At 45.7% G+C, this 20,343-nt stretch overlaps 1 long non-coding RNA gene across 1 annotated transcript in view; it reads left to right on the plus strand.

Moving 5' to 3' along the window:
- Positions 1-18,100: 18,100 nt before the first annotated feature.
- LOC128104038 (uncharacterized) overlaps positions 18,101-20,343 on the plus strand; it is a 64,831-nt gene continuing 62,588 nt past the window's right edge. Inside the window, exon 1 of the long non-coding RNA XR_008215848.1 lies at positions 18,101-18,575. This is a non-coding gene — a long non-coding RNA (uncharacterized LOC128104038). The remainder of the gene's footprint in view (positions 18,576-20,343) is intronic.

Below are 20,343 nucleotides of genomic sequence, written 5' to 3' on the forward strand. Positions count from 1 at the left end.
CGGGCACCCTTCCTGCCTCTCCACCTCTCCTCTTCCCACCTCCCCCTCCCTTCATCTCTGCTCTGGTGGCACTTGAGTCCCAGTTCTAGTAGCCTTTTCTCATTATTCCCCGTCTTCCCACTGCATTGAGGCCTTTCCAGAACAGACATTGTCACTGTATTTCTGAGCCCAGCAGTGACACTGTCCTATAATAGGTACTAAAATATATATGAAAAGGTAATGAAAAAGGGTAGAAAACCAACTAAAAGCATCTGAAGATTTCATTCCAGACCTAAAGAATTCTGGGTTCTGCAGCTTCAGTTTCTAAAAATAATGAAGAGGCAAGGAAGGGCTAGCCAGGCAGTGCCCAGGGACCTAGCCCATTTGGGAGAATTCAACTGAGCTAGGAGGGGGCTGATCTTTAAAGTACAAAGAGGGACAGCAGTTCACTGTGGTAAGGTCATGGAGGTCCCAAAGGCTATTGACTTTGTTCAGTCATCAGTGGGTTGGCTGTTGACCAGAAAATAGCATCTCTCTTTCCTATCATTTCTAATTTATCTAGGAGTCTCCATGGCTTTCTGGAATTTCTGTTAACACATTTCAGCTTCTGGGTGGTAAGTTCTAAATGTCACAGTTTTTATTGATGCTTTCTCAGCCTGAGACCTAAAACCGATCCTGTGTCCAGAAACCAACAGATAATGGATGAGCCTTTGCTGCAGCGAGTAGGGGAGGACCACTGAAGAGTCAGAAGTCAGAAAATACTGGAGCTGAGTTGCCCATAAAGAGTAAGGAAAGACAACCTGAAGCAGGTTGCTGTGGAAGTCCCACGCCCATTTGTACTGGCTGTTAGTGTGTGTGTGTGTGTGTGTGTGTGTGTGTGTGTGTGTGTGTGTGTGTGTGTGACAAGCTGTTTGCAGACCATGAGGCAGGATGTACCTCTGTGTAGCCTTTTAAGCTCTGATCCTCAAAACACAACCCCAAAGTGAATTGGAAGCAAAGAGAATCCAGCCCAGCATCAAAAGTCACTTCAAGATCATCATACCTGTACTTGCCATATATTTTTCCAGACACAAGGAGCACCAACATAGACCTTAGCTACTCCAGTACATTCCTCTCTTCTTCCATATTCATTTTTCTTAGTTCCTGAAGTGCTGTTAAACAATCCTTTTCTACACTATGAATATGTATTACTCTCATTGGTTAATAAAAAGCTGGCAGGCCAGTAGCTGGGGAGGAAGTTAGGCGGGAAAGCCAAACTGAGAATGAAGGGGGAGAAGGAGGGTAGAGTCAGGAAAGATGTCAACCAGCCACCCAGCAAGCATAAATAGAAATATGGGTTAATTTAAGTGTAAGAGTTAGCTAGTAACAAGCCTGAGCTATCAACCAAGATTTATAAATAATATAAGCTTCAGTGTGGTAATTTGGAAGCAGCTGCTGGGTATTTGGGAACAGGCAGTTGGGAACAGGAAACATTTGATCACACTGAAGCATCTCTGGCTCACCCCCCCCCCCCCACGCCCAGCATTCTAAGCCCTGCCCTCTGACTTAATCCTCTCACCTCCTTTCTTCTCTAGATTTTGAGTTTAAAGGGCTGATCTGCACATAATGCCTCTTTGGAGGGGTGGAGGCCAGCCCAGCCCAGATGCTCAACTCTAGTGAGGAAGTCAGAAACATCTGGGAGCATTCTTATTAGAAACGTCATACCCCATTACATATTAAACGATGGGACACAAAGGCCCAGGGGAGGCCCAAGCATGTGCATGGTGTGTCCAGACAGAATTCTCTGAACCTGCTATGGAATATCAGGTTTCCTGGGACAGAAACACTTTCCATGTCCTTCTAGAGGCAAAGATTCCCAGCCTATGTTGAAATTCAGAGAGTGCCATATGCTGCTGGTGACTAGAATCCAAAGGTAGATTTGACCCAGTGTTTCACGGATGACTTCCCCCCTTGCATCCTCAACCAACTTTATTAATTGCCTGTGATTTGACAGCAGAGCACATTTCAAATTTTCCCACTGCAAAATACATCCTATTTTGAAATATTGCAGGCATTACTGTGTCGCTTGAATACTTCCCAGGCCTGGAATCAATCCTGCTCTAACCAAATGGTTGAGAAAAGGTCCCCTGCCACCTTCCATTCATCTCAGATGTTGATCTTCCACCATAATCGCTCCATTCTAAAGCATCTTTTCCCACAGGCCTCACAGTGTTAGGAGGTTGGTACCACTTCCTCACAGCAGATTCAAAGTGGGAGGGTTAATTCTGTCACAGCAGCTCAAGTTGTGTGTGGAGTGTGAATTCACTAGGAATTAGAATAATTCCCACACCACAATTGAAGTATGAGGACTAGAATTCAAAGCAGAAATCATAACAGCAAATAAACCTGTTAACTACGCATGCCAGCTGTGTCTCAACAGGCTGAAACTTTGAGAGGAAAGTCCCAACTCTGAATATTTCTAGAGAGCCCAATATTTGTCAGTCAATATCTTTTTACCTTTGCATCTTGATCATCTATTCCATTCTTGACTTCTTCCCTCTAGGAATTCTATGACAGCATCAAACCATGCTGCCTGGCTGAGCCTGGTGTACAAACTTGTAATGTGAGCTGGGGAGGTTGAAGCAGGAGGCTAGGTTACCTAGTAAGACCTGGCCTCAAGAAACAAAGGGTGGGAGGTGTAGCTCAGTGGTACCACCCTTTCCTAGCATGGCCCTGGGTTCAATCCATAGCTCTTCAAATTAAAAAGAACATCATTCTCAAAGAGTATTCTCTAGGACCTTGGTCCCTCAAGGTGGACTGTGAGAACAGTGTTCTCCAGTTAAATGCATTTGGGAAAGGACTCAGGCTTCCTTGGAGATTTACAGCCCAAACTCATTGAGTTTGACTAATTTGAGTTCCCTGGAACCATTGACTGGGACAGAAGTTCCTGTGTCCTGACAGGTGAGAGGATTGTGGTAGGAAATGAAAGCAGCCAGGTTGGGCTGCTTACAGAGCAGGGACTCAGTCCTTCTGGGGGAATATGTGCTGTATTGCCACCCCACCAAAAGGGCAACTAGAGAGAGCATAGGGTTCCACATCAGTCACTGTCCTTCTGGTGGAGGAGCTGCTTCCAGGGGATGATGGAAATGTAGCTGCTGAGAGTCACACCAAGTCAGGGTGCAGAAGGACACTGACCATGGCCACCAACACTATGAGCCCAGCATTTTAAAAATCTGTTTGATCACAGGACACTTTTTCCTTTTCTAAAGAGTTTTAATTCATGCACAGTGTGGTGGTTTGGCTTCCATAGGCTCATATATTAGATATATGTTATCCAATATATATTAGATATCTGGTCCCCAGTTGGTAGGACTGTTTGGGAAGGATTAGGAGGTGTGGCCTTGTTGGAGGAGGTGTGTCAGTGGGGGTAGATTTTGAGGTTTCAAAAGACTAGTGCCATTCCCAGTGTGTCTCTGCCTCGTTGTGTCTCAAGATGTGAGCTCTCAGCTACTACTCCAGTACCATGCCTATCTGCCTGCTGTCCTGCTGCCTGCCATGATAGTCATGAACTCTAACCCTATGAAGCTGTAAGATGAACACTTTCTTTTCTATGTATCCTTGGTCATGGTGACTTACAACAATAATAGAAATGTATCACAGTGACAAATATTGAACAAACCTGTTTCAGATCAAAACTTAAAGCTGTTGAATATGTTATAAGAAGAACTGGGGAGTTTTTGACAGGAGAAATGAAAATGAAGCAAGTTCATGAGAGATGGGGTAAAGTCTGAAGTATTGGACTTCAGAAACCTGAGCCTTGGACTTCAAAGCTAAGGGATTTATTTGGTTGGAAGAATTCTGTACTGGTGAGTTGGAGAACAGTGAAGGACTCTATAATGGGTGGGCTGGGGAACAGTAGAGGAGTCTGTAATGGATGAGTTGGGGCAGAGTGGGGAAGTCTAAAATGGGTGGGCTGGGAGATGGTGGAGAAGTCTATACTGGGCAGTCTGGGAGACAGTGGAGAAGTCTTTAATGGGTGGACTGGGAGTCGGTGGAGAAATATGTAGTGAGTGGACTGGAGGACCTTTCCGTGTGCTGTACAGGCATGTTTGCTGGATCAGGAATTCTCTGAGTGAGTAGGAAAGCGAATCTTGTATGGTTAGAAAGTCTTCAGGTTGGTTCTTCCTCCAAATGTGGATGGCAGGAAGAGGAAGCCACAGCACTCCAGTACCATTTCTAGTGATGGTTGTGTCTCTTGACTCCCCAGTGTAGCAGCTACCATGACTTCATTTCTACTAGAGAGAGTAGCTTCTGGACTTTGGATAAAAGGTAGAAGACTGATGGGTACTCAAACTAAATGTTCCATGTATGCACATTCACAGAACTGGGTCCCCCATGATGTGCATGTTCCCTGGATAAGGGAAACCCTGGTCTTTTCATTGAATGGGCCTGAGGGGATGGGGGAGGGAATATAGATATACATATTTAAAAGGCAGTTTGATACTTTTAGCAAAATAATGGTAGTAAGTTCCCCCCATGGGGACTATGAACTTCCTAGTTCTGGGTGCTTGGTCATATTTACAGGTGTTTCCCCTTGTGGAGTAGGACTTAAATCCAACCAGAAACATTTGGTTACTCCTATAACATTCATGCCACTATAGCACTCATGGTATATCTTGTCAGGCTGGTCACTAATGCAGCTCAAAGGGTTCACACTGACTTGTCTCCACAATTAGCTTGCATAGCACCTTTCAGTACTATGAAAGCTAGACAATAGGGAGGAAACTCCCTTGTTAGCATCAGTGTGATTTTTGCATGTCCTGTGACCAAAGTGTGTGATGTCCTCAGCTGTTGGGTCTTATCATCAAGTCCTCGGGAGCAAATGGCAGTAGCTGGCATTGTATAATGTTTTGGAAGAAACATTATTCCCTGTGTAGAGCAATTCTAACTAAACTCTTATAAATGTCTATCTACTATTTTGTAAGTCAATTAAAAATATAGGTGAAAATAATAAATTAGAATTAGAAGGTAGGGATCCTGCTTGGCTGGATAATGGTGTTCCTAGAAGCCATGGATTATTAAACAAAACATATGTTGCCAGATGTGTGCTATCTTCTTATGAGCTGTTGGCCAGAGAGGCCCCAGAGGTCCATTAAACAACACAGTCTCTTGACATTCTTCTCAGCTGCTCACCAGTGAAAGGACTCCTGCCAGCTTGAGTATGGTGAGAATATGGCTCTGGCAGGCCTTGCCCTTCTCTCCATTTCCTCCACCTTGCTAAAAACTGTTAGATTGCATTCTTAAAGCTAGCCACCAAGGTCAATTCCCTTATTTGGCCACTTCCTCCTCTGAGGCTGATTACCAAGGTCCAGCTTTCAAAGTATTGAAGTTCAGCCATCAGAAGCCCCCTTTGGCTTACCTAATTAACATGCCTAATTAAAATTAAGCACCTCATCCTAACACAGGGTTTTCCTTTTTACCTTTACAAACTGCCATTTTCCTATGTGCCACATCTGTCTCCTCCCTATTCAGAGGAAGTCTTTTGTCCCACTCAGGGACAAATACCCCTATCCCCTTTCTCTGGTTCCCTTCCCCTTCTGCCTTGTCCTCTATCTCCTGTACTTGTCTCTTATTCCCTGCCCTCTGTCCCTCTGGGGCAAATAAATCTCCTTTGTGCTGAGAACTTGGCTTGGGGATCCTGAGCCAACACTTTTCCTTTCAACCAGAACTAGATGATATGACCCTAATGTTGATACACCACACAGCTTTGTCAAGATGAAACTGAAAGCTTCTTTCAACCTGGCTAGCTTTCATAATGTCGGAAGGTGTATGCAAGCCACTGTGGAAGAAAAGGTATCATCAGTCTTACTCAACTGTGAATCTTATTAACCACAATACCAACCTGCTAGGCAAGATACATCCACTTCTGCAATAGTGGCATGACTGTTATGGGGCAACCAACCACTTTCTGAAAGAATTCGAATCCTTCTCTACAGGAAGGAGTTCATGCCTGGTATTGTAAACTCAGTCAAAAGTCTATGACTGGGGAGATCATTGGTCCTGGAAGAGAACTTACTACTGTTATTTAGCTAAATCTGCACAGTGTCAAATTACCTTCTAGACATTTATGTTTTTATCAGTAGTCAAATGTTACTTTCACTTTTAATCAGAAAACCTTCTGTTTGTAATGCCCAGTGATGAATGCAGAGACTCTCAGATGCTCGGGGTACTGAGAGTAAGGAATGGTTGATAGCTCAGTCCAAAACAGGATATTTATACCAGCTCCTTTAAGGCATAGAGAATATTTAAGAAAAATGAGTGAAAAGAATGTAAGAGCCAGAAGATAAGGAGAAGGGGGTAAAATATTGTGTTCTGACCAGTGTAATCATGAACTTACAGCCTCTGTATACATAGCACTGGCTTGTACAAGACCGGACCTAACAACAGCCAATCAGGGATGTGGGAGGGGATCATGAGGGCTTACTTCTTCACGAGGCTCGATTCCTGGTGAATTATTGTTATGAGGCTTAATTCCTGGTAAATTATTGGCCACTGATAAAATTCTGGGAAGGGGGAATTCTTATCTTCATGTGTAGAACTACTGGGAAAGTCTTCACTTCAACTGTATAACTCACCAGGCCCAATTGGAGAGTTCCATACCCACAGTTGTCCAGACAGTCCTGGTTAAATCAAACAATATGTGAAGGGATCTGTAACAAGGTGGAGATTTGACAGCTGTGGAAGAGAGATAAGGAGGTAAGAATAATCAGAATGTATTATATACAGGTATGAAATCATCAAAGAACAAATTCAATTAATAAAAACATCTAAAATTTGCCTAAAGGTAACCTGGATGAGAGAAAAAAAAGTTAGTGAGTGTAATAAACAAAAAGAGTATTTCTTCCTCTACCACCATGTGAAAAATCCCAAAAGAAATCCTTAAACCTGTTCAAGCCTTCAGAGTGTTAAGGAGACAACCACTTGTCAGTATCTTATCTCAGAGAGTTGGGCTTTTCTGAGCACAGTTTCTTAGACTGACCATGCTGACTTGGGCTTTTCCGATAACAAGTTTTTCTTTGTTCAAAAAGTCAGAAAAATGGATTAGCCCCCTGGGAACATGGAGATTTGGTTTCCTTAATCTTCTAATGACTTTTTAAGAATGTGAAGAAAGCAAAACAAAACAAAATCCACACTAATACTAAAAGGAACTAGGCACTTGCCAGGAAAATACAACAAAAGCAAATCTAATTGTGAAAAACCAGCAAGACTTCGCCCCCTGCTCCATCTTGAAAGAATGACCACGGATACTGTGCTACAGCTCTGGAACTTTGGGTCTCAGTTTACCCTGTCATTGGACATTGAACCCTTCCTTCTTCTGAATTCTTTTATTAATTTATTTTTCATAAGCAGATAGTCCTTTAATCAGAACAATGAAGGACAGCTGTCCCTGAAGGAGTGGAAACTGTGGTCCATGCACAGGGAGGGTGCTTGGGGCCTTATAGGGCAGAAAAGGGAACATGGGGGTGGAAGATTCCATTTTCAGGGAGGGAAGCTGCTGAAGGGGACCCCTGTACAGCAGGGGCTCCCTCCTGGACCCCAGATTAGGCACAAGCCACACCCAAACATCTGCTTTCACAGAGAGGTCTTTATTAAATGGGGAAGAAAAGTTAAAGTGACTGCTCTCTGATTCAGGCAGAAAAACAGCAGCAAATGATCTTGCTGGTAAAATTTTTAAGAGAAGAATGAGAGGTCTGTGTTAGAATGGGCTAGGATGAGGTGGTAAAGGAGATGGGGGATGGGGAGAAGGGGAAGGGGACAAGGGAAAGGGGGCAGGGATATTTGTCCCACAGGGACAAAGGACTGCCTCTGGATAGAGGGGACATGGGCAAATGGTGGTTTATAAAGATAAAATGGAAAACCTGTGTTAGGATGAGGTGTTTAATTTTAATTGAGCAAGTTAATTATATGAGCCGAAGGGGGATTTTGATTGCTATACTTCAATACTTTGATAGCTGGACCTTGACAGTCAGCCTCAGGAGGAGGAAGTGGCCCAATAAGGGCATAGACCTTGGTGGCTAGCTTTAGGAATGTACTCTAACAGTTTCTAGCAAGGCAGAGGGAATGGGGAGAAGGGCAAGGTCTGACAGAGCCACATGCTCGAGTGGATTAGTGTCCCTACAGTGGGTATGTTGATTTTCTCACCTGAAGCTTCTGTATTTTAATAACTGCCACAAGCTGTTGTCAGGGAGACATCTTCCCTGTCCAGAGTTTCTCAGCTCACCTGAGGTTTTAAGGTCATTAACCCTTCATGCTAGACCCTGAAGACATATAAAGGGAGAAAGGTGGCCCGGGGAGATGTATTCCTTTAAAGAGACAATGCTCAGGTTGACTCTGGAGGAAACATATGCCCCAGGGAGTCAGGGAAGGGCTAGCTTGTCAGATGCTTATCTTCTCAGATCCATCTATTGTATAGCTGTTCTCCTCCCAGTTGAAATGTTCCCTCCTGGGGGAAGGTAGGAGGGAGGGTCATAAGATTCAGGAAGTAGAAGAAACAGACAAGGCCCAGGGAATAAAGGAAACTGACAAGGCTTGGGAAGGTCCTGAAAGTTACAATATCCAGAAGGACCCTCTCTAATGTTATAAGCAGTGACAATTGCCAGGGACAGGAGACTTTCCAACTGACTGATGTCCCTGCTAGGAACTCTGGAGGTTTCAGCTTTTGTGAGTTGCACTCATGCTGGGGTGGTCTTTTGGGTGGTGCAACTGCCTCTGAGTCAGCCATGCTTCTGTCAGGAACTTCTCACTAATACTCCTGTAAGTAACCCCAATAAATTCACCGGTTTACTAAGTTAGACGTGGGTGGAGATGTTTCCTTGGTGTGTTGTTGGGGTCCTGTCTAGTGTGAACAGATGTTTGTTCACACTTATCTAGGATACAAATGACACAACCGCATTGCGTAGTTCACACAGTCTCATGGGAAGCCACACTTCCAATCCTGCCTTGTTCCTCAGGTAAGATGAGAAGAGGAGACCAACTGGTGGATCTCTTCCCATCTCTGCTTCCGTGGTGTCTCTGGAGATGTCCCCTCCGTGGCTTCAGCTTCTATGGAAAGTCCTTCCCTCCATTGTCTCAGGTCCTTCTCAGCAGCCCTTGCAATGTTTCAGTTTCCACTCAAGACCTGGCTACTTCTGCGTGGTGTAGCAGCCTCTCCATCTTTCTTCCATCCCTTGGTGACGGGGCCTTCTTGATGCTGCTGATTTCTGTCTCGTCACCATCCTCTGCTGGGCTTCGTGACTCTCGCGTTACTTATTTCATCAATTTCCCATATTAAACTGCTTCCCATCGAAAGACCTGGAGGAGTTTTCCTTTTCTGATTATATCCCATTTAACATGATAATGTGCCCTATAAAATGAGGACAAAAAATATCCCTTTCTTTCTCAATGGGCCAATGCAGTGAAAAACCAATTTCCCCAATCAGTGTCAATGTTATTTTAACAAAGAGCCACAGAGGACACTCAATGCCATAGTCCCCACAATTACCCTCTGTCTTGATCTAGAACATTCCAGAATTTTCACTAAAAACAAAGGTCAAAAATTTATCAACAGGGGCTGGAGAGATGGCTCAGTGGTTAAGAGCACTGACTGTTCTTCCAAAGGTCCTGAGTTCAATTCCCAGCAACCACATGGTGGCTCACAACCACCTGTAATGAGATCTGGTCCCTCTTCTGGCCTACAGGGAATACTGTATACATAATAAATAAATCTAAAAAAAAAAAAAAAAAAAAATTTATCAACAGGGCAATGTTTGTATAGGTTTTGAACTTGGGCACATGCCCCTGACTTTGACATTGCTCTGATTCCATGGCCTGTTCTCTTCTTGGTTCTCAAAGTTGGCCAGGCCCCTCTGCTCTGCATCTTTTCAGGTCTGTTCTGTTTTCTTCTGGCTTTAAGTAGAAATTGGGCTAGGAAAGAAGAAAAAACCTCAGATTTTGCATTTCAAATCTCATTTGGCTTCTAAGATAAGTCCCAAGTCAGATCTGCTCTACACTGTTAGGCTGTAACTATGGGGATGCTTCCCTGGATAAAGATGTCCTTTCCAAGCCTCCAAACCTCTTCCTACTGGTGTGAGTATCCTGAGAGCAGTTGCAAGATGCCTGCAAGATGCCGCACAAGGTGAGGATTAGCCCCACTCACAGAGGCGCATGATTCGTTGAGGGAGAAGGCCAGAACTCATTAGTAAATGTCTTTAAACAACTGGCGACAACCATTGACATAAACTCTCTCTCAAGAATGTTTTAGGACACAAACTAAAATCTATGTCCCTATCCACTCCCTGGAGCCAAACCTCATTAAGAAAATAACTTAGTTGTATCCAAAAGTTCTCCAAAATGACAAATTAACTAAGCTTTTTATAAACGGTGGCCTTGGGGATGAGGAAGAACTGGGCTATTCCCAGTGAGTCAGCTCCGTTGATGCAGGAAGCCTGATATCTTGCAAAGAGACCTATATGGAGTGGCTGGAAAGGCATAGGTCCTCATTAGGAAAGAAGAGAAAAGGATGCAGAGGAAGAACTGTGTTGACCTGATTTCTTACTGGCTAACTCTTTCGTGGATGTGAGGGAAGCAGTACTAGGAATAGATGTTTGCTTCAGGTTTTGTGTGCATGCATATATGTGTTCATGTGTGTGTATGCAGGTACATATGAATGTGCAGAAAGGGGTGTGTGTGTGTGTGTGTGTGTGTGTGTGTGTGCGCGCGACCAGAGGCTGACATGACACATCACTTGCTCCTCAATCTTCTCCCCTTAATTTGGAGACATCATCTCTCACTGAACGAGGAGCTCACTAATTCAGTCAGACTGTCCAGCCAGCTCTCGGACTTCTCCTGTCTCTGTCTCACCAATGCTGGAGTTGCAAGTGCACCACTGTGGCCGGCTTTCACAGGAACAATGTGAGTTGAGCTCAGGTCTTCACACTTGCACAGCCAGCGTGAGCGTGAAGTTCACGGACTCAGCCAGCTCCCCAGCCCTGCCTCAGTTCCTATCACCATCATCATTGCCATCGTTGCCATTATTATCTGCAGCTCCACACAAATGTCTGCCAGGGTAGGCATCTTGTTGGGATAACCAAGTGGAGCGATTAATTATGAACATTGTATCTGCAGTGGGACACAAGTCAGTCAACCAAATATCTACCAACTAGATAGTTGCTGGCTCTCTGTGAGGTGCTAGCCCACAAATTCCCAACATTCTGTACATTAGCATGCTTGAAATGTAGCAGTGTGTGGGCCTCACATCAGATCAATTAATTAGGGTGTCTTAGTTAGGGTTCCTATTGATGTGAAGAGACACCATGACCACGGCAACTCTTATAAAGGAAAACATTTAATTGTGGTGGCTCACTTATAGTTCAAAGGTTCAGTCCATTATCATCATGGTGGGAAGCAAGGCAGCATGCAGGCAGACATGGTGCTGAAGAAGAAACTGAAGGTTCTTACATCTTGACGATAGCAAGAAATCCACAGAGTCTGCTTAAAGGGCAAAGGAATTTATTAAGGGAGAAAAACTCACTATACAGAACCGAATTGTCGCAGGTTCTGGAACGCTGTTCTGGCCACCTGTCTCAGTCCCACATCGAAACCATGAGGGAGCAAAGAGAGGGTGCCTATGTGCAGCTCAGGTCTTAAGAGCTGCAGGGAGACCACGCCCCGGGGGCATGTACTTCTAGGTCATAGGCAGGTAGAGCAGTTACCTGCTGCATAGGGGCTGTGCTTCAAGGTCATAGACAGAACAGCTATCTGCTACACTTGACTCACAGGCAACAGGAAATGATCCAAGACAATGGGTGTGACTTGAGCATATATGAGACCTCAAAGCCTGGCTCCACAGTGACACACTTCCTCCAACAAGGCCACACCTACTCCAACAAAGCTACACCTTCTAATAGTGCTACTCCCTTTGGGGGCCACTGTCTTTCAAACCATGACAAGGGCCTGGCACAGAGTAATAGTATTAACAATTAGTATTATTTTTAGTATCATAAAGCATAGAACATATTCAGCAAGTTGGAAGTTAGGTGTGACTTGTGTTTCAGATATATTATGCTTACAAGACACCTTGGATGAAGTGTCTAACAGGAAGCCAATGTGGTGCCTCATACTGGTAATCCTCACATAGGGACCCAAAGGCAGTAGGATTACTGTGAGTCTGAAGCTATCCTCAGTGAGTTCCAGGCCAGTTTGGACCATAGAGCAACACTTGTCTGAATAATCAATCAATCAAACAACCAATAAGTAATCAATCAAACAAACAAAAAACATGTAGAGCTAGACAGATGGGTCAGCGGGTCAAGGCACTTGCCATGGAAACCTCATGACATGATTATCAGAAAGTTGTCCTCTGACCTCCTTACTTATACACTGTGGCATGTCCACACCTGCACACACACACACACACACACACACACACACACACACACACACACACACATACATACACACACACACACACATTAATGAATAAAAATTGAAAAAAAATCTAGTAGCAATAGGAAACAGGGCCCGGCACAGACTAGGACCCTAAATAAATAAAGACATAAGAATGATCTGCCCTGGAGGAGACAGCAGAAACTTTGGGAGGTGTGTGAGATTTCCAGGATTAGGAGCAAACAAGTTCAAGAATGGGTTTGGGTTCATTTTGTTTTGTTTTGGGGGTGATGTATTAGACATAAGTCTGGTTACAAATGGCTGAACATCAATGTCAACTACTTAAAAAAGTGGAAAGAAGGCAGGGTATGGTGGTGCGCACACCTTCAGTCCCAGCACTCAGGAAGCAGGAGAGGCAGACTGCTGTGAGTTTAAGGCTAGCCTGGACTACATAGTAAACTCCAGACCAGCCAGCACTGCATAGTGAGACCCTATCTCAAAAAGAAAAAAAAAAAAGCAAAGGAAAGTTTATGAACTGAGATAACAAAAGACAAGCAGGAGAGGTGGCCTCACACATGGTCACAAAACTGAGTCCCACTGCTTAAAAGATGTCATGGATGACAGGAAGCTCCATCCTCCTCTGGTTACATGCTCAGGCATGCACTATGGCCATGGTGGCCCCAAGCTTCATTCTGTCCACTTAGAAATCACAGCAGAAAAAGTACATATCTTTCCAGCTGGCGAGATCTTTCCCTCCCACAATCTGCTTTCTCTATGTACACACACACACACACACACACACACACACACACACACACACACACACACACACACACAGCCATGTCCACTTGTTTATGTGCTGTTTTGGGCTTATTTGAGTTACAGCCACAGAGCTATAGTTATAGTGACCATATGGCTTGCACAGACTACAATATTTACTATCTGGGCCTTTACAGGGAAAGTCTGCCGACCTCAGTGCTAGGAGTTAAGTTCCAAAGAGCAGGGCTCTTGTCAATCAGCTTCATGCTATACCCAGGGCCATGGGCCCCTGGGGTGGGAGAAGGAGACATAGAAACCTCAGTTTGAGGAATTCCTAATGGCTTTTCCTCCAAGCAGTGATTTTCTATTTTTCCAAAGTGTAGACCATTTCTTCTCACATGGGGTGTGTCTCTTTACCTGTTACATCACAAAGAACAGAGGGGTTTGGGGTGCCATTAGGCCAACAGAAAAAGGGATGAAGGGGGAATCACCAGTTAGGAGACTCTAAACCCAGATAAAAACCCCAGGCACCTAAGAGCTGGTGATCTCTCTAGCCCTGAGGGCTCTTCTGTCCTGAGAAGTCTCAAGTACTTGCCAATAAGCCTGGCTTTCACATTGCTGTTTTCCTGTCTAATTTTTTTTTTTTTTTTGGTTTTTTGAGATAGGGTTTCTCTGTGTAGCTTTGCACCTCTCCTGGAACTCACTTGGTAGCCCAGGCTTTGAACTCACAGAGATCCGCCTGGCTCTGCCTCCCGAGTGCTGGAATTAAAGGCGTGCGCCACCACCGCCCGGCCTGTCTAATTTTTTAACTGACCAACTAAAGAGCCTATGTGCTAGCTGATACCATGCCCCCAGTGCCTGGTGAATGGAAGGCATTCACTGAGTGCTTCTGGGATGAATGGAGGTAGCGGATGTGGGTACTAGTTTGCTATAAAAACTAGATGCCAGAGCGAATCACTGACAGCATTAACTTGAGAGACTCACGAACAAAGGAAGGACTCCAGAAGGGCACATAACTCAGAAAGGGACAGGTACAGCCAGAGGCCTGAGAAGAGGGTTTTGGATCTGGATGTCAAGGCAACATTACTGAGCTTCCCCAAATCAGGGGGTTTTGTGCGCTGAAGGGCAAGGGGATGGGAACAACTGATGTGTGCCCACTTTGTCTTGGGAGAGCCAAATGCCCTGCAATCAGAAGTCCAGTTAGAAGGGATAGTCTTTTCTCACATCCAGATTAACAAGCAAGGCAAGGGGCAGGCTGTGACTAGTGGAGGCTCAGCTTTAAAAAAAAGCATCGACTCATTGGGTGCTTTGCCTAGAAGCTAGGTCCTGAGGGTTTATCTAGTTCATTCCAGCGTCCATCCTTCAAATGGCTGAGAAGCACCAAGGTCCCAAATCACACATCACTGGAAGGGTCCACTGCTCCTCTACTGACTCGAGGTAGGAACTTGAAGGGAGTAATGAACAGAGTGCGTGAAGGACCTCCGCTTACTGGCTTGCTCTAGGCTTCCATTCAGCTTCCTTTCATACACAGTCTGGGCTCACCTGCCTAGGGATGGTACCACCCACAGTGGGCTGGGCTCTCCTACATCACCAATTAAGACAGTGCTCCACAGACATGCCCATAGACAAGTCTTCCATTAAGAGTCTCTCTCTCACTCATCAGCTGGGTGGCGGTGGCGCACACCTTTAATCCCAGCACTCGGGAGGCAGAGCCAGGCGGATCTCTGTGAGTTTGAGGCCAGCCTGGTCTACAGAGGGAGATCCAGGACAGGCACCAAAATTACACAGAGAAACCCTGTCTCAAAAGACTGCAGAAAAAAAATTCCCTAGCTCTAGGTGACTCTAGGTTTGTGTCAGGTTGACAGTGGGAGCTAACTGACCAATTCCCTGTGAGGGAGTCAGGCTCAGCGTCCATTCAGTGCCGAGAACAGAATCTAGAAGCTCAGTTGGCCTGTTGTTTCCAATGAGCTTTTGCGTTTAGCATTTCTCTAGGAAAAGTTCCTTCAGCTGTTATCCAATCGATGATTCTGAGGTTTTAAATCATTCCCTGGGAAGAAAAAATTCCACTGCTTGGTCAAGGATGCTATCATGTTTGTTTTACTTTGGCAGCTGGCAGCAATTTGTGTGAGCATGCCGAGAATCAGAGGCAGAAAGAAGCCTGGTGTCCCACCCTCCTCTCTCTGGCAGCTGATTCTTCTGGGTATCACTCAACTCAGGGCCCAGCTGCAGTTTCCTGCATAGGGGATCAATGGCTTTGAGGCTGCTAGGGTTCTCTTTATTCCTTACCCCTACTCAACATCCCCACCCCAGGGAAAACCTGACATCCTCTCCCCCCCCCCCCCCCGCCCCCCATTCACACAATGCTAGCATGAACTTATCTGTATGTTTGCCTATGCAAACGCTGACCTCAAACCTTGTAAAGTTTCCTGGGGTCCTTTGCTGTCTTGTGTGTTCCAGATTGCTGCCACTAGGGGCTGCTGTGGTCAGGGTATAGAGCCCAAAGCAGAGCTGTTTACAAAGAGGGGAAGAGAGAAGGACAAAGCTAAGATCATTTCATAACTAATTCTGTGATCTAGGATCTGGGTAGTGTACTTGGCCCCCGCCCTCACGCCAGTGGCTCCCTTCTTGCACAGTGGCCCTGCCACAGCGGCTCCATCAGAAGGTCTCCTCTGTCTGACCTGCAGGCTTTGTGTTGACAGGTACAGGCAACTTGGTGTGGCTGATGCAAGCTGTTCTTAGAGCTTCCTCTCCAAGACTCCAGGAGAAAGAGCTCTTCCTTTGGGGCGACTCTACAAAGGATGCTGATGGAAAACTGGTTCTTAGTGATGGACTTTGGGTAACAAGCATGGGACAGTGAGAAGCCTAGGTGTGGTCTGTGTGTTTCTGAGTCCATAATTCTCCATTAGAAGAAGATTAAGATAGGGGACTTGTTTAACCTACCTGAGCATCTATTTAGCACCTATTGTGTGCAGGATGTAATTCAAGTTCAGCAGTACTCTGTAAGATCTCTTTGGAAAAGCAGGATTGGACATTTGGGTGGAGGACTGGGGAAGAGTTGAAGGGTTTGAAAGCAGGGCTGAGAAGAGCTAGCAAAGCAAGAGAAGCTTGTAAATGGCAGCTATTTAATGTACCAGGAAATAGGAACTGGATGGGGGCAACAGTGGATTAAAGGGTAAAGTGCAATGCTTGCTTTATTTCCTGTGGCTTAAAACATGAAAGTGGAAAATGGATCCCTGCCAAAGTCCTATTTCCCCCGTGTCGCTGAAAGGCCACAGTGGCACTGTTATTATTTTTGTCACTCTTATCTTGGGCAGTGTTTGCTTAGGGAGAGCAATTGACCACGAAGGACATGCATTAGTGCTTATCAAGTTATCCCTTTGCAATCTGAAAAAAAAAAACCCAGCAAAACAAAACAAAACAAAACAAAAATTACTTTTGCTAGTTGAAAATAGACCCCAAAAGAACAGCATTAACTACAGGGTTGCTGCGCCATAGACTTCAGTAGAGACTTGGGCACTCCTGCAATTTAGCCCTTCAGGGTTCTGCAGTGGGTCTGTAATTTTTGTGAGGCAAAATCCAGGCAGGATTTCTGCCCACACTGTCCATGGTCCTCCTCCCCTGGGAGTAGGAAATTCTACAGGGAAGAAAAATAGCTGGGAACCAGTCCCTCGGTCCTTGTGCAGCCAGAAAGCCTTTGGCATCTGTCTCAGACCCCCCAGGATGTCAAGACACAGAGTAACTCAGCATCTGTGTTGTGAGGGATGAGCAGTCTGGGAAAGGCTTTCTGTTCTCTGCTGCCCAAGTGTATGGAAGTGTCTCCTTCTCTACCCTCCAATCCTTTCTATTGGCATAGGGGACATCAAGGGCAAACACATGCAAGGGGCTGGACCACTATTTAGCATATAGGTGATGCTCAGCTAATACAGTGCTCCCTCCCCTCATGCCTGTGAACAGATATCCATCCTTGTGAACCGATATCCCCCTATCCAGAGCTCTTGTTCTAGTGGTCTCTGGGGAAGAAGAGCTGCATCCTATCTCAAGGCTGTGGCCCAAGGTTAGGAAAGGATACTGTGGTCAGCTTCTATTAGGCCTGGCAGAAAGGACGGTGTTCTAAAGAGACACTTGTGTCTTCGGCTTGACTGTCTGACTGTGGATGCTGGAATCTCGTACTGGGAGGAGGAAAAAGTGCCAGCCAGAGGGGGAACTTGTCTCCCAGAAAGAGATTCCACACAGTTCTAAAAACTTGCCAGAGTGAGACTGAAGCCTAGATGCGGGTCAGTGGTGGGTGGGACACTTAGGTGTGCACATTCTTGGCTTTCCATTTAAACTTTAATCTCACATCAGGATCCCAGAAGACAGACTTGAGGGGTTCTCTGGAGCTCTGTCCCCCTTCCCAATGTGGCCACGTTGAATGAATCTCCTTTTTTCTGCTTTCCATGATTAATTTGGTTCTTCTAATTGGCTCGTGGAGGATGAGTGACCAGACCTGGTTTGGGGCATGAGTTGTGACCCTCAGGATTGATATCTGGCTCTCTTGGGGCCAGAATGTTATTTCCTTGGGTTCTCTAGGAATGCAACCAGCATGAGTGTGGAAGTGGAAAACCTAGGAAATGGGCTGTGTGGAGAATGGGCAGATTTAAGACTGACTCCGCTGAGAATCATGACGGGGCTCTAAGTGTTAATGGATTCTGTGTGAGTTATGTATTTTCTGCTTGAAAGCATCTGACAGATTTTAAATGCATCAAATGGAGCAAGTTTGTGGTGGAGTGCACAAACACACACACACACACACACACACACACACACACACACACACACACTCACTCACTGAGGGCTTCCGTAGGATCCCAGTGGCCAGGGATGCTTCTCTTCTGGCATGAAATCAGATGCCTACTTCCTCTCTCAGCACAGAGTTCTCCGGATTTACATAAATATAAAGATGAATGTGTACGTCTGGAAATCACACCCTGCCAGATTTCTCAGTTTTGTCTTTTTTTGTGTGTGTGTGTGGAAGGCTCAGCACTCAAAACCCTTAGATAGAAGTGGTCCAAAGTGACTACTGGCTCCAGCCTCTCCAAAGATTTTCACATAAACCTTTGCCTTACCCGAGAAGTGCCCATGAACAGTAGGTACCACCAGGAGGCCACGGACAGCACCACTGTCAGATCTCATGCTGTGGCTTGAAAGTCTTGTCCCCCAGAGCGCAAGTGACAAACCTAGTCTCCAATGTAGCAGCATTGGAAGATAGGCCCAGTGTGGCGTGGTCAGCCTGCAGGGGCCTCACCCTCATGGACGGATTGATGCTGATCATGAAAGAGCTTAAGGCTGTCATTTGACTTTGTTCTCTTGCCCATGTGATGCCTTCCACCACTTTACGGCGTATCTAGAGGACCTCACCAGATGTAGCCTCTCAGCCTTGGATCTCCTCCAGAACTGTAAGAAATGCATTTACTTATATTTTTATCTTAATTTATAGATTACACAGTCTGTGATATTTTGTTACAGCAACCCAAAATGGATTAAAGCCTCAAATCAGTTGGAATCTGCCTGTTACTCAGATCTCCATGTAATCAAAACTGTCTGAGTGTAATAGCACAGGCCTATAACCCCAGTGCTCAAGAGTCTGAGGCAGGGGGATTGTGAAAGTTGCAGGGCAGTCTTGACCATACAGCAAACCTTGTCTCAATAAGATGAAATAAATTTCAAATAAATTGAGAGTCATTGCCTTTGTTCTTACAATCGCTCCCCCAAAAAGCCAGCCCAAGACTCGACGGCATCATAGCAGATCGTGAGCTTTTGAAGCAGTGTGCTGTGGGGCTCTACGTGAGCCCTGAACTCTATGTACAATGATTAATGTGGTGTGAATGAACAAATATTTATGGTGTGCCCACTCTGCATGTGAGCGAAGATGCAGTTCTGTGCCCCTTGCCACCTTCTCCAGGCTGCCACGGGTGCAGACGGCTCTCAACATGCCATGACTTCCCTGCATCTTGTCTTCAGCTAACCCAGGTCGTCAGAGCAATGCTCGGTGTTGACTCACGCAGCACATGTTTCTTGGACATTTCCTAAAAGCAGGTGCTTAGCAAGAGTGCCTATTTCTAAACCAATCTCACTAGCAGTGGAGGGGAAGTTTACATCCGTGGTTCGGATGTAACAGTCCAGCAGTCTCCAGTGCAAGCTCGACTCTGGACTGGCGAGCTGGTGTCGTGGCAGTGGGCAGTTTCTTCTATTTCCTGGGTATCTTCAGCATGAAACGAGGCCATTGGCATACATTAATAAGAGTCCTCAGATTCCACATTTTATCTGATGCCACGAAAAGAAGAAGAGACACCGCCACCTCCCCCTCTGGCCCTCCCACCTCAATGTCAGCCATGGTTGTTAGCTCCCTGGCAGAGTTCACCCCGGCAGCAACCAGAGGTGATGCTGCTCTGTTTTGCTCCCCCCCCCCCCCCCCCCCCGGCTGTAACCCTATCCACAGTGTCTGTCTTTCTCTGCTCTGTTTTTGCAAGGGAATTCTTAAGAGGAGAGAAAGAGTGTGGTAAATAAACCCTTTCCTTCCTGTCATCTGTACTCCTTTCACACCACCGTCCACACCAGGCGACTGTTTTCCTTTCCTCTTATAACAAGTGAGGAAACACAGAGAAAAAAAAAAAAACCCACAGCCCAGGAAGGTAGCCCTGCATCACCCCAGGGTGAGTCAGACTCTCAGCAGAATGTAAGCAGGAGGAAGTGAGCTGGAGGTGTGATTTACAGAGGCCGAACACCAGACCTGCTCCCAGGAGTGCTCTGCCAGAAGACAAGCGGTCCAGGGATGGATGCCTGTGCCCACACAGAGGTCAGCTGCAGTCTTAATGCCCAGACATTTCCCAGACAAGCTCTTTTAAGCATCACTTTGCCACAAACAACGAGCAGGATGCCAAACGCGTGGTTGGTGAGTGGATGATTTAAGGAGGAAGATGGCGCTGTGGATGAGCTTTGTGATGGAGAGGTTATCTGGAGCTTCCTTTTCAGTCTTGTGCCCTTTCTCCCCTGTAGGCAACCACAGTTGAATGCAGCCTTTAGACCAGGACCCCTTGGGATGGGAACTCTCCTGCTTCATCACTATCCCAGCCTGGTCTTCCTGCTTTAACAGAATACCACAAACTGGGTAATTTATACAGAATCGGCCTGTATTTCTCACAGTTCTGGCAGCTGGCAAACCAA

The sequence above is a fragment of the Peromyscus californicus genome, unplaced genomic scaffold (genome assembly GCF_007827085.1).
Source record: "Peromyscus californicus insignis strain IS unplaced genomic scaffold, ASM782708v3 Scaffold_8__1_contigs__length_139910024, whole genome shotgun sequence".
Classification (NCBI taxonomy): Eukaryota; Metazoa; Chordata; class Mammalia; order Rodentia; family Cricetidae; genus Peromyscus; species Peromyscus californicus.